Genomic DNA, 11,417 nt, shown 5'->3' on the forward strand with positions numbered 1-11,417 from the left:
GATTTGAAGGACCATATGTCATAGAAAAAATAACTCACGCTGTAGTGGCGTTAAAAGCCAGGAATGGTGAAACATGCTCCGCAAACATTGACCAAATAAAACCATACTATGACCGTAATAAAATGCAAATATTCAAAGATCTTTTGCAGGATCCGGGACGGCAGGCACGGCAGGCACAAGCTCCAGAGGTGGAACAACGACAAGTACAAGGGCAAGCCATTAGGAGGCAGGAGCAATTGAAAAGAAAGTTTCCCCGTTGGAAAATTGAAGGTAACAAGAAAAAGAAGCCGTTCCACCGACCAGAAAAGGGAGCTCACGACCACCCCCAGAATGAAGAAGGGAGAAGTACGACGAATGCAAAGAGAGCCAGGAGAAATAACGGCAACTATAACCCGGCTCCCAAACGGAAGATCTACTCATCGGACAGGACTCTACGCAGCAAATGTCGCCGAATTGCGGAAGGACCACCACCGGCGGAGGAAAAGATACAAGGAAAATTTGAACGGCCAGCAACGAGATCCAAGCAGGAACGAGAGAGAAGTGTCCCGGTTCCGCCAAGACCAGCTGCCATCAAACGGCCAGGACCACAGGCAGAGGCGAAAAAGAAGGTATTCAAGGGTGACCGAACTGGAGGGAAAAGAAAGCTTCTAGATGAAAGGCGAGCCCGCACAAGAAGGAGGATAAATCAAACACGAATCGTTTCTACCTTCCAAGACTGGGCAGAGAAAAGAATGTCCGAATATCACAAAGATAAGTAAAATTTTATGTTACTTTGCAAACTTAAGTTAATCTTTCATTCTCACTGCAAGTGGCAGAATTCAAGACGTTTTACCTCATGTGAGGTCTACCCTTATCGCCAAAAAGGCGAGAAATGAGTTGTTACCTATTTTGGTATTATGTTTTTCAATTACTCGCGCGTAAAACTAAAGTTGATGTATAATAGGAATGTGTAAATACTTGAATATTGTAAAAGTTATTGTATAAATTTTATTTAAAACATTCTGGCAAGAAAGAAGTTTTAGTCTGAAAGACTTTTGAAATGTAGTATTTCAATGTAGAAGAATTGGCACTTGCTTGGAAAAGAATAGATATTAACAATGTACTACTAATGTATGTTTTAAAATGCGTAAAATTAACGGCATGTTAATATGTTCTTATATACAATGTGAACTGTTATTTTAAATGTTAAGAAATACTGTGATATGGTAAAAGTGAAAGTAATGCCAAAAATTTTAAACTTATTCGTGTGACTGAAAAAAAAAAAAAAAAAGAGAAAAGTATTGTGAATATGTGTCAAAGGTTGAATGAATGTAGTTAGGCTCTCTGACGCTACACTTTAGAGTTAGCCACTTTCAGAATAGTACCTCAGGGTTTAGATATGAAGATAAGGTGTGTTACGAGGTCTTGTTATGTTGAATTCTAACACGTTAGTGTTTTGATTGTAGGCGGCAGTGTTGAGCATGTATACATAAGCACATTCGTGTTTGGTGTTTTCTTTTACAACACATGTCAGAGAGAACGGGGAGAGATAATTAAAATAAAGTCATGAATGAAATAAGAATGTTAAGAGAAATATAAATATTCATGTTACTTGCCATTTCATTGTGTAACATTTCATTAAACTAGTTTTCCTTCCAGATCTCTGGAAGGAACCAGATTTGAACTAAAAGCTTCTGTTTAGATGCAGTACAGATGAAAAGTGATTGTCCATGGAGCTGATAATGTAAAAACATTTTTTTTTTTTTTTTTTAATTTCTAGTTTCTAGTGAGAAATGTTTGTAAAAGATTGGCCTCGCGTTAGATTCTAGAGCTAAAAGTTTTCAACAAGGTCGTTTTAGACCTCAGTTTCAAACTAATTAACTCTGGCGGGAAGTATGTAAGGATCTTAAGTTTTACTAACGTTTATCTTTACTATCACTTCGTTTTAAATCTTTACTATCACTTCTTATTTTCTACTTCCGGCCAGAATTAAAAGCTTTAACTTATTTATGCAAATTTGTTGGCGAACGCCAAGTACTTAAGTTGTGGCTTTTTGCCAAACGAGAGAGAGGAAGGAGTTAGTCGAAGCAGACCGCTTGACTTAGCAGTTTTACTCGGTTGCTGGTTGCCTTCCAGGCCAGAGGTTTAATCCTCTTAATAAAATTTTAAACGTATTGTAGTGTTAACAGTTCTCTGTACTATATACGGCTTCCTGTTAATATACGGCCAATCTTCCATGTAGGCCCTTGTTTATTATTCCAAAGTTAAGTTAGAGTTTAGTTAATATTTTTATATTCTTACGTTCAGACCACAAGTGGTTGGTCTCTGTATTCCGAAGTACGGAAATCATTGTAAAGAGTGAAAAATAAAGGGTTTCGTATACCCTTCCTGTGTATCTTGTCTACTTCCCACATTTATTGAACATAGCTTTAGTAAGCTCCCTGTTCCGAGTCAGGTTCATGAATGTTCCCCAAGCAAGTAAGGCGGAACACTGAATCTGATAACCCTTGGTCCCCATTCATGGTAAGCTCAACTCCGATGCCTACTGCACTATTTTGAATGACAATGTGCTTGCTACGTTGCGGCAGTTTTACGGGTTGGACCCGTGTTTGGACGTTAACCAAGGCTTGGTATTGTGCCAACGGAGTTCATTGAATGGACTGGCCTGCCCAGAGTCCAGACCTGAACCCTATCGAGAACCTCTGGGACGAGTTGCATCGCCGAATTCAGAGGTGCACTACCCGTGCAAAATCGGTGAAGGAACTTCTATCTCTTCTCCAAGCCGAGTGGAAGAAAATACCACTAGTTGTCATACAAAGACTTGTGGAAAGTATGCCCCGGAGGGTACACGCTGTAATTACCTCTCGTGGAGGCTCTACCAACTATTGATTTTGAATAAAGTTTTTCTTTTCTATCACAGGTGTCTAAATACTTATTGGAAGTCAGTGTATATAGGGTGGTGTCACAATGAATTCTATCACGCTATCACCAACTCCTCAGATAACCTCGATTAGAAAACGCTGCTTTTCACAAATAAGCAATTGATGCTCACCCCGTCAAGGTACTCAATGCTCAAACCCTGATGGCATTTTTTCCCTCTTAAGAATAATTTTCTTGATTTTATTGTGGCTGGAGGAGTCGATTCTCAAGCACTTATTTACATTATTGACACATGAAACTATTCGTGATGAAAGACCAAACACGAAAATAAAATTTTTTACGTTGCTTTCCCTTTACGTAATTGTTTTCCTCCTTAGTTCACCGAAAAAGGCGATAAGCGCTTTCTTGTAACTTTATAATGATAAGCGAACTTCAATAATAAAATAAAGATCTAAAGTTCAAGACCCGAACAATTTTGTATCCGCCTTCTATTGGAGTGTTTCAAAATTGTTAGCAAAAATGTTCCCGGAAAATTTCGTAGTATTATGTAAGTTAGCAAGCTGGTTTTGGTTATTTTTCTTTAACACAATCTGATTTAGGTTCATCTCTAACAATTCTTTTTAAAGCGTTTAATTTAAGATTTCTTTTGGAGTTTTCTTGAAGATGTAACAGAAATTTGATTTCATATATAGGGTCTTTGCAAACAGACCGCACCGTAGTGAAATCACTATTATCATAAAAGGGTGAATGTTTAGGTAGATGAATTCGGATACTCCGTGAAAGTGGTTTCTCAACTTTTTATTTAGTTAAAGGTCAAAAGTCTTCATATGTAAATCAACTTAGTTAGTTATTATTATTACATAAAGCAAATCTAATCTATAGCTACACTGGTTTTTAGAACAAGAACTCCAAGCAAATCAATCTGATAAGCTTTTTCGAACTAACAAATTGCAATGTAACCCTGGGTATGGAGACTTTTGTGAGTCTGTAAACTAATACTTTTGAAGAATTTGAATGAGTTGATCTCGCCTGCTAACAACATCATGACATCATCTTCGAAGCCATAAAAATAGGTTGAGTCATTTTCATTTTTAATCATTATAATCCACAAATTAAATCAAGTTCTTCACAAAAGCTGAACATTTGATATTTTAGATGAGATATTACAGAGTTTATCTGCTAAGGTACTTTTAAAATGAGGCCGCCTTCATCGCTTTAGAAAATTTCGATGATAAATCGTAGGAAGCACGATGACTAGCAATTAGGAAGTCTGGAGTTCGATCACCAGCCGCACGGCATCTCTGATTCTTCATGTTTCTCGATTCCAAAAGATTTTTAAATGACTCTACAACTTCATTATTAGTAATAATTAATGGCCAAATATTAAGTTTTAACAGACTAAATTACTACTACTATCACACAACTGAAAAACACACTTTTAACATGATATAAGACTTCCTTTCGTTCCTAAAAATATCCTGCACGACAAGTAATAAACTCCTAAAAATATCTTGCACGACAAGTAATAAACTCCTAAAAATATCTTACACAACAAGTAATGAACTCCTAAAAATATCCTACACGACAAGTAATAAAAAGTGACAAAAAATTTCTTTCAGTCGCCTCGTTCAATAAACAATATTAAACGGAACATTGACAGGTGACTCTCAATATTTGAATCAAGGCTTGAAAAAAAGGATTACTCAACTTCCTTAAATCATGTGACTGACGTGATACTGCTGAAAACTTATTCCCCGTCATGGTTCTTAAAACATAATCTTTAACTCCCTGTACAGTGTAACAGAAAAATTTCGCACTGCAGAGGAAGAATTTAAAACTGCAGTATACCGAGCCATAGAAAATTTTCTCATTGCACTGTATCGATCACTTAACATGGTGAATGTATATACCTTAGAAAAGATTCCTTAGAAAATCGCTATATTTTCTAAGGAATACATTCCCGCTGATACATATATATTTCTCTACATGGCAAGCCAGTATAAATTTAGAATTTGTTCTTAAAATTTCAGATACTGCTCTAAAGATATTGCTTACATTGCCACACTTCCTGTACTTGCTTGAGGTATCCAGATTTAAAAAAAAAAAAAAAAAAAAAAAAAAATTCGTAAGTGCAGTACATGAGGCCTTCAGCCACTTCGTCTACACAGTGTCAGGGGAAAATGGAATTCGATTGACTTTGTAATCTTTTTATAAATATCAATGGTTCACTATCAATGGTTATATATTTGGTGCTAACCTTTACGCCGATGAATGGGTTTTTCACAAGCACACGAAAAAGATGATAAGCACTCATATCCAAGAGCTTAGAATAAACTGCTGTAGAATCAAGCACTGGGAACCACCAGCACAACTGAAAGTAAGCGCAGTGTAACCACAATTGCCAAAACTGACTAGCCTGCTCTAACTTATGGTATAGCTGTGGCATAACTGATCTTCAAATTGTCAGTACCTAGAAGTTTTACCTGTTTCAGAGTTTAAATTCTTAATTTATCTTTCCCACTTAATCAGGCTGTAATTCAGTAGTGTATAGTAATTTAAATCGTCTTTTAATTTTTAATAATATGTATAACTCATGTAATTCAAATTATATTTAGTTTATAATGTAGCTAGTTGGTTATCGTAAAGATTTGTAGCAGTTTTTGTGATTAATAAACGTCTTTTCTGACGCTGTCTTTAATGTAACATTAAATTTAATGGAACATTTTGATGTTTCATAACTTTTTGCTTTCTAAAATATTAAAAATCAAATTTTTAATTTCTCTTCATATTTCTGATGACTACTTTAGGCACATCGGAGAATCCTCACCGTTATGGCAATCATTTTAAAACACATAATAGCATTTCTTAGAAATATTCTTCACCGCTTCTGCTTTTAAGACTCTTAGAGTAGAAAAACTTCTTTTGTTTAGTTTATTTTTCATACACTATCAACATAAAATAATCATATGTGTCCAACAGCAGAAGTGTTAGGACTTTATTGATGAAACTTAACGAACCGAAGCTTTTGATCTATGCAGAAGTTGTTTCTTGCACAATGTTCCTTCTGCAAAAATTTGGCTCGTTCACTATTTTTCAGGGTAACCACCACTCTTCTTCAATCCAAATTAGAAATTCTTAATTAGAGTACTGTGACTAACTTTCTGCTCTTTCTTTCTTTTTTAAAATGGTTTTTATTTATTTAAATGCTTAAATTATGTTTGTTTTGAATTACTTAAATACTTAACTGGTTGCTAAATTACTAAATTCTTAAAACCTTGAAATCTACTGATTAACATTTTTTCCAAAGACTAGCAACTTTAGCAACTCTTTAATAGCAACTTACTACAGCTGATGGGCGATAAACCTTTTCAGTAAATATATTATGTTTGAGAAAAAGCTAAAAATTAAAGTATTAAATAGCATCAAATGTGATCCCTAAGGTTATTTGCTACCTTAAGTTATGTATCTCAATATAGAGAAAGTGGGTTTTTGCCAAGAACATTTTCTCATTTCTGCACCTAAAAGTATACATATTTATTAATTAAAACATTTTTAGATGTAACGTAATGTTGTTGCTAACAACAGAAAATTTCTTATTAGATATAATCGTTTTTCAATTTATTATATTTCGTGTTGTTTCATAAAAATGAAGGTAAATAAATGACACAAATTAACTTGAGACATTTATGGTTTATATTTTTCTTATTGTTAACTTTATGTTGATTTCTATTCCATCTTCCTTACCTGGTCGCATACTCGCTCGCTCTAGTTGTTTTGCATTATACGGCAAGAAGCGTAATTTAAGAGTAGGATGTAATCTAAACCGTGAAGTTATCGTCATTTGTTGTGTGATAGAGCATTGATAAAGCTACCGAAGGTTTGATGAAATCTTGCAAGTATTGAAGCTTAGCTACTTTTCCAATCCGATCCAAATCGTGTTATAGACATGCGTAGTATTAATTATAGTAATCCTGTAACCCTAGATTGCCAACAAATATTCTAACATTAAAGTAAGTACTATTGTCGTAATCTGACCGGAAGACTTCGATTTCAGCTACTTTGATTTTAGTTCACATCCAATAATCATGGCTATTAAAGTTTTTTACATATGATATCTAGATGTGTTCAATATTTAAGTAGTACTAGGGGCAATAGCGCAGCAAGAATTGGACTTCACCTTTGTGGATAGCCATTTAGGTTTGGTTAGGTTTATTTGAATATGTCAAAGCACTCACTGCCTAAGGGAATGAATGCCTTCGGGAAAGACTTTCTAAGAGAAACTGATTAAAAACACGTTACACATGGAGAAAAACCACGAAAACGCCCATGCAGCTAGTTCGTTCGCGAAATCTGAACCACGTACCGAACTACCAGGGTTCAGCGGCCGATGGAGGCCCGATAGCCGTTTAGGATAAACAATTCTAAGTGTTTTACATTATAGAAGTTATAAATTTTTTAATGATTTATTATTACAGTTAACTAATGGTTAATAACTCTCTTTTTGCCTTTCGTGTATGTAAGCAATTATTACGTAATGCTAAAGTTTCTCTTTATAAAAGATATCTTTCCTTACTTAATATCTTGAAAATTCTGTCACTCAAATACGCTCAGATAAGTCACCATTCAAGAATGCTTCTGTTTTAAGACACTCCTACGTTACGATTTTCAAAATTTGGATCTCATAAGTTAAAACATCTTTTTTATAAGTATATATACTTTTAGGTTAAAAAAATGGAATACAGAAGTTTGTTTCTCTGAAAAAAAAATTTATTGATATTTTAATGAAACTATAAGAAAAAGTTTTAAATTTAGTTGCACAAAAATCAGACAGGAAAACTGGCAAGTATTATCACACAGGAAATCTGGCGTATTTCACAATGTTCATAATTATCCCACAAAGAAAAGTGGCAAATTCCTAATAACTGTATGTTATCAAACAGGAAAACTGATAGAATTTAAAAAGCAAAAAAGAAAAGAAAAACGGTTCATCACGTACATGTAATTTACATGTTCAAAAAATTATTTTGTTACAGAAACTCTCTAAAGTACACTGTGTGCTTGCTGACATCCATTAAAGTTCTTTGATTTAAAAAATGATCCTCTTCACCCCCCCCCTAAATAAAATGAGAAAGAAACGAAAAGAAACGAAAAGTGATTGAAAAGTGGGACACTACCTCGGTAAATCAAACGAAACAATTTACTGAAACAAACTGCGATTACAAATTCTTTGAGAAAATGTCTTCTTAAAGAATGAATAAGTAAGCAAATAAACACACACTGAACAAAAGTATGAACAGCTGTTTCTAGCTATGGCGATTTATCGCTTTATTTATTTATTTAGTTTGCTTTTTTTACGTTTTCTCCTGTTTTCTTAACCAGTTTAGCTGCAAATCTTTCATCAGCTGTTCCATATAATGATTGCATTAACAAGAGCAACATTAGTTTTTGCAATAATTTATATGCATTTTATATTTTTCGATTTATTATTTATTACCTATGCATCCGTGTTACAAATTAATTATTTATAGAGAGTGATTTTCTGTTTCATTAATTTAAGAAAATATCCACTGAAAAAGGTAAACAGATGACACATTAACACTTCGTCATGAACCCTCTTCTAAATAAAAAAACGAGTCTAACAGCTCGAAAACGAGTTTACCACAAAAAAAAAAAAAAAAAAAAAAAAAAAAAAAAAAAAATTACAGCTTTTTTTCATATAAAAGTTAAAAAATACAGAAAAATCATGCACCTTCATAAATGAAAATATTACTGTTATCAGTTTATGAAATTATGTTTTTGCTGTTGAATGAAAGTAAAGTTCAAAATATTTCATTTTTAGATAATTCATTTTGTTTCAATGTGTAACATGTATACGAGCCAGTTTCCCTTAGAAAGTCCTCCACAAAAAACATCCCTCCCTTTAGGCAGATAGCCCTCGTGTGCTTTGCCATAATTAAATACACCACCATTTTGTGTCAGCATATCGTTTTGAATGTAAAATAGTATAAATAGAAAACTTTAAAATCTTTAAAAAATGCTGTACCTTTGGAAAAAAATTCAAAACAGAAACATGTAGAGAGATAGACTTCTATATGTTCCTTCAAAATTTCTTTGTATTCTTTAAATGTTATTTAAATGCAGGCGATAATTTAGAAAAGAAATAGAGTTTGAAATTTCGCATTCAGCTGATTTTAGGATATAAAGAATATAATTTGGAAGAGATACACGTCAGTGCCAAATTTAAGAATACAAGCTACCTTATTTTGGCTTACATTTTGAATAAAACTCTTGCGAGTGCGATCCTACGCAGATCCATCTTCTTCAGTAGCAAAAATTTCTGCAAAATTCTGCAGCGACGACCATATTTATAACGAAGCATTGGGGAGAGCAAAACGAATACTAAAGCATCACCATCTGTTGAAGAAAATACCAACAAGAACATGAAAACTAAGAATTAAAATTTAGGTTTATATTTATGAAACTTCTAATGTAAAATAACACTTGCTGGAAAATATTGTTAAGAAATCTAATTTTTCAAATAATTCATTTATATTTTATAAAAGAACACACTTTTATAAAAATAAAGATATTATGTATAATCCACAACAATGCCTAATTAATCGCGGCCATGATTTCGTCAAAAATGAAAGACCTTATGCCTCATCGGTTAGCAACAGCGCCTGTTTATCTATTGCAAGCATGATTTTATCGCAAGGTTAAAACAATAAGTATTTCTAAGAATTTTCCTTCAAGGTATTTAAAAAATGTTATTTAATATTTCGTCTGTCTGTTAGATCTTAGTCTAGAGACAGCACAGTAGAAGAAATTATTTAAATATGTCTGGCAGAGCCGTGACTAGATATTTTTTCACCTGAGGCAAAAAGGTAAATGCGCGCCCTTCGTATAGCCAATTTGGGGCCCCTTCTGGTGATTCACCTGAGGCAGGTGCCTTACTTCCCTCACCCTTGTCCCTGCTCTGATGTCTGCTATATTTTCTTGCTTGATGCTGAATGTAAAGTTACTGTATTTTTTGTTACTTTAACAGTGCCATCAAATTTATTGCATTCTTGTCATGTTGTCACAAATTTATCATATATTTTAGATTATGCTTATCATATATTCTAGATATAGTTCTGAATAGTAATTTTTATTATGTAGAACACATTTACTTTATTTTTTATTCTATATTTATTTTTACATATTACATCTATACAGGGTGTACCGTAAATGTTGCGACAAACTTCTAGGGAAAGTAGGGCACAACATAAGGATTAAGAATTGCATAGGAACCTATACCCGGAAATGTCAGGGGTAAGTGGTAGAAGATGGGAGAAGGAGCAAGAGTGATTAATTTGAAACGTTTATATTAGACATGAATACAAATGGTGTACGACAGCTTGAATGTTACAGCAGATGCTCGAAGTTTGCACCATCAGACGCCAAACATGCCTGAAACCGACGGACCATTTGAATGCCGCGAATTATTTGATCTTTCTGGAGGAGGTTCTTCCCGATTTGCTTGGCGATCTTCCGCCAAATGTGAGGCGTAACATGTGATTCCAACATGATGGGTCTCCTGCTCATTTTGGACTGGTTGTTCGAAGCCGTTTGAACAGATCATTCCCGCATCGATGGATGGATTGGGCGTGGTGGACCAGTTCCATGCCCCCCCCCCACGCTCACCAGATTTATCAAGCCTTGATTTCTTTTTGTGTGAAGCCATCAAAAGTGTCGTGTATCACGATCCTGTTGTGTCTGAAATGAATCTCGTGGGAAAACTCGCCTGCGCAGCTGCTACAATCAAAGAAACTCCCGGTGTGTTTAAACATGTCCGGCAATAAATGGTTCGTCGGTGTCAGGCGTCTGATGGTGCTAACTTCGAGCATCTGTTGTAACATCCAAGCTGTCGTATACTATTTGTATTCATGTCCAATAAATGTTTCAAATTAATCACTCTTGTTTCTTTTACCATCTTCTACGTCAGCTACTACTTACCCCTGAGATTTCCGGGCATGGGTTCCTATGCAATTCTTAATTCCTATGCAATTCCCTACCTCCCTAGAAGTTTGTCGCAACATTTACGGTACACCCTGTATATTAAATGTTATAGTTTACATTATATTTATTTTATTTTTATTGCATTATATACTGTAACCACAAAATACTGTCAAAAGTCAGTATTTTGTACTTGCATATTAAAACAAAAACATGCCGTTATTGCAGAATTAAGCAATATACACTTTTTGCTGATTTGTTTTAAAATTAGGCTGTATGCAATTTTGATTTGTTCTTGTTTTTAATTACAATTCTGTGCACGTTTATGGAGATTGATATGGATCTCTGTTCTTCAAGGAGGAAGGGAAGCACAATTCATTTTTCCAGTCTTGGATCCCTACAAATAGGTTGACTGCAGGAGTTTTTCTATTTTTCTCTATGCGTAACGTGAATACGAGCCATTTCGCCTTAAAATGACCTGCACGAAAGCATTCTTCCCTTAGGCTGTAGTGTTTTGTTATAATCTAAATAATCTGACCCATTCCAATTTAATACATTACAAA

This window comes from Stegodyphus dumicola, chromosome 8, assembly GCF_044657685.1.
Source record: "Stegodyphus dumicola isolate Sdum_Otavi_A_Nest chromosome 8, ASM4465768v1".
NCBI classification, from domain to species: Eukaryota; Metazoa; Arthropoda; class Arachnida; order Araneae; family Eresidae; genus Stegodyphus; species Stegodyphus dumicola.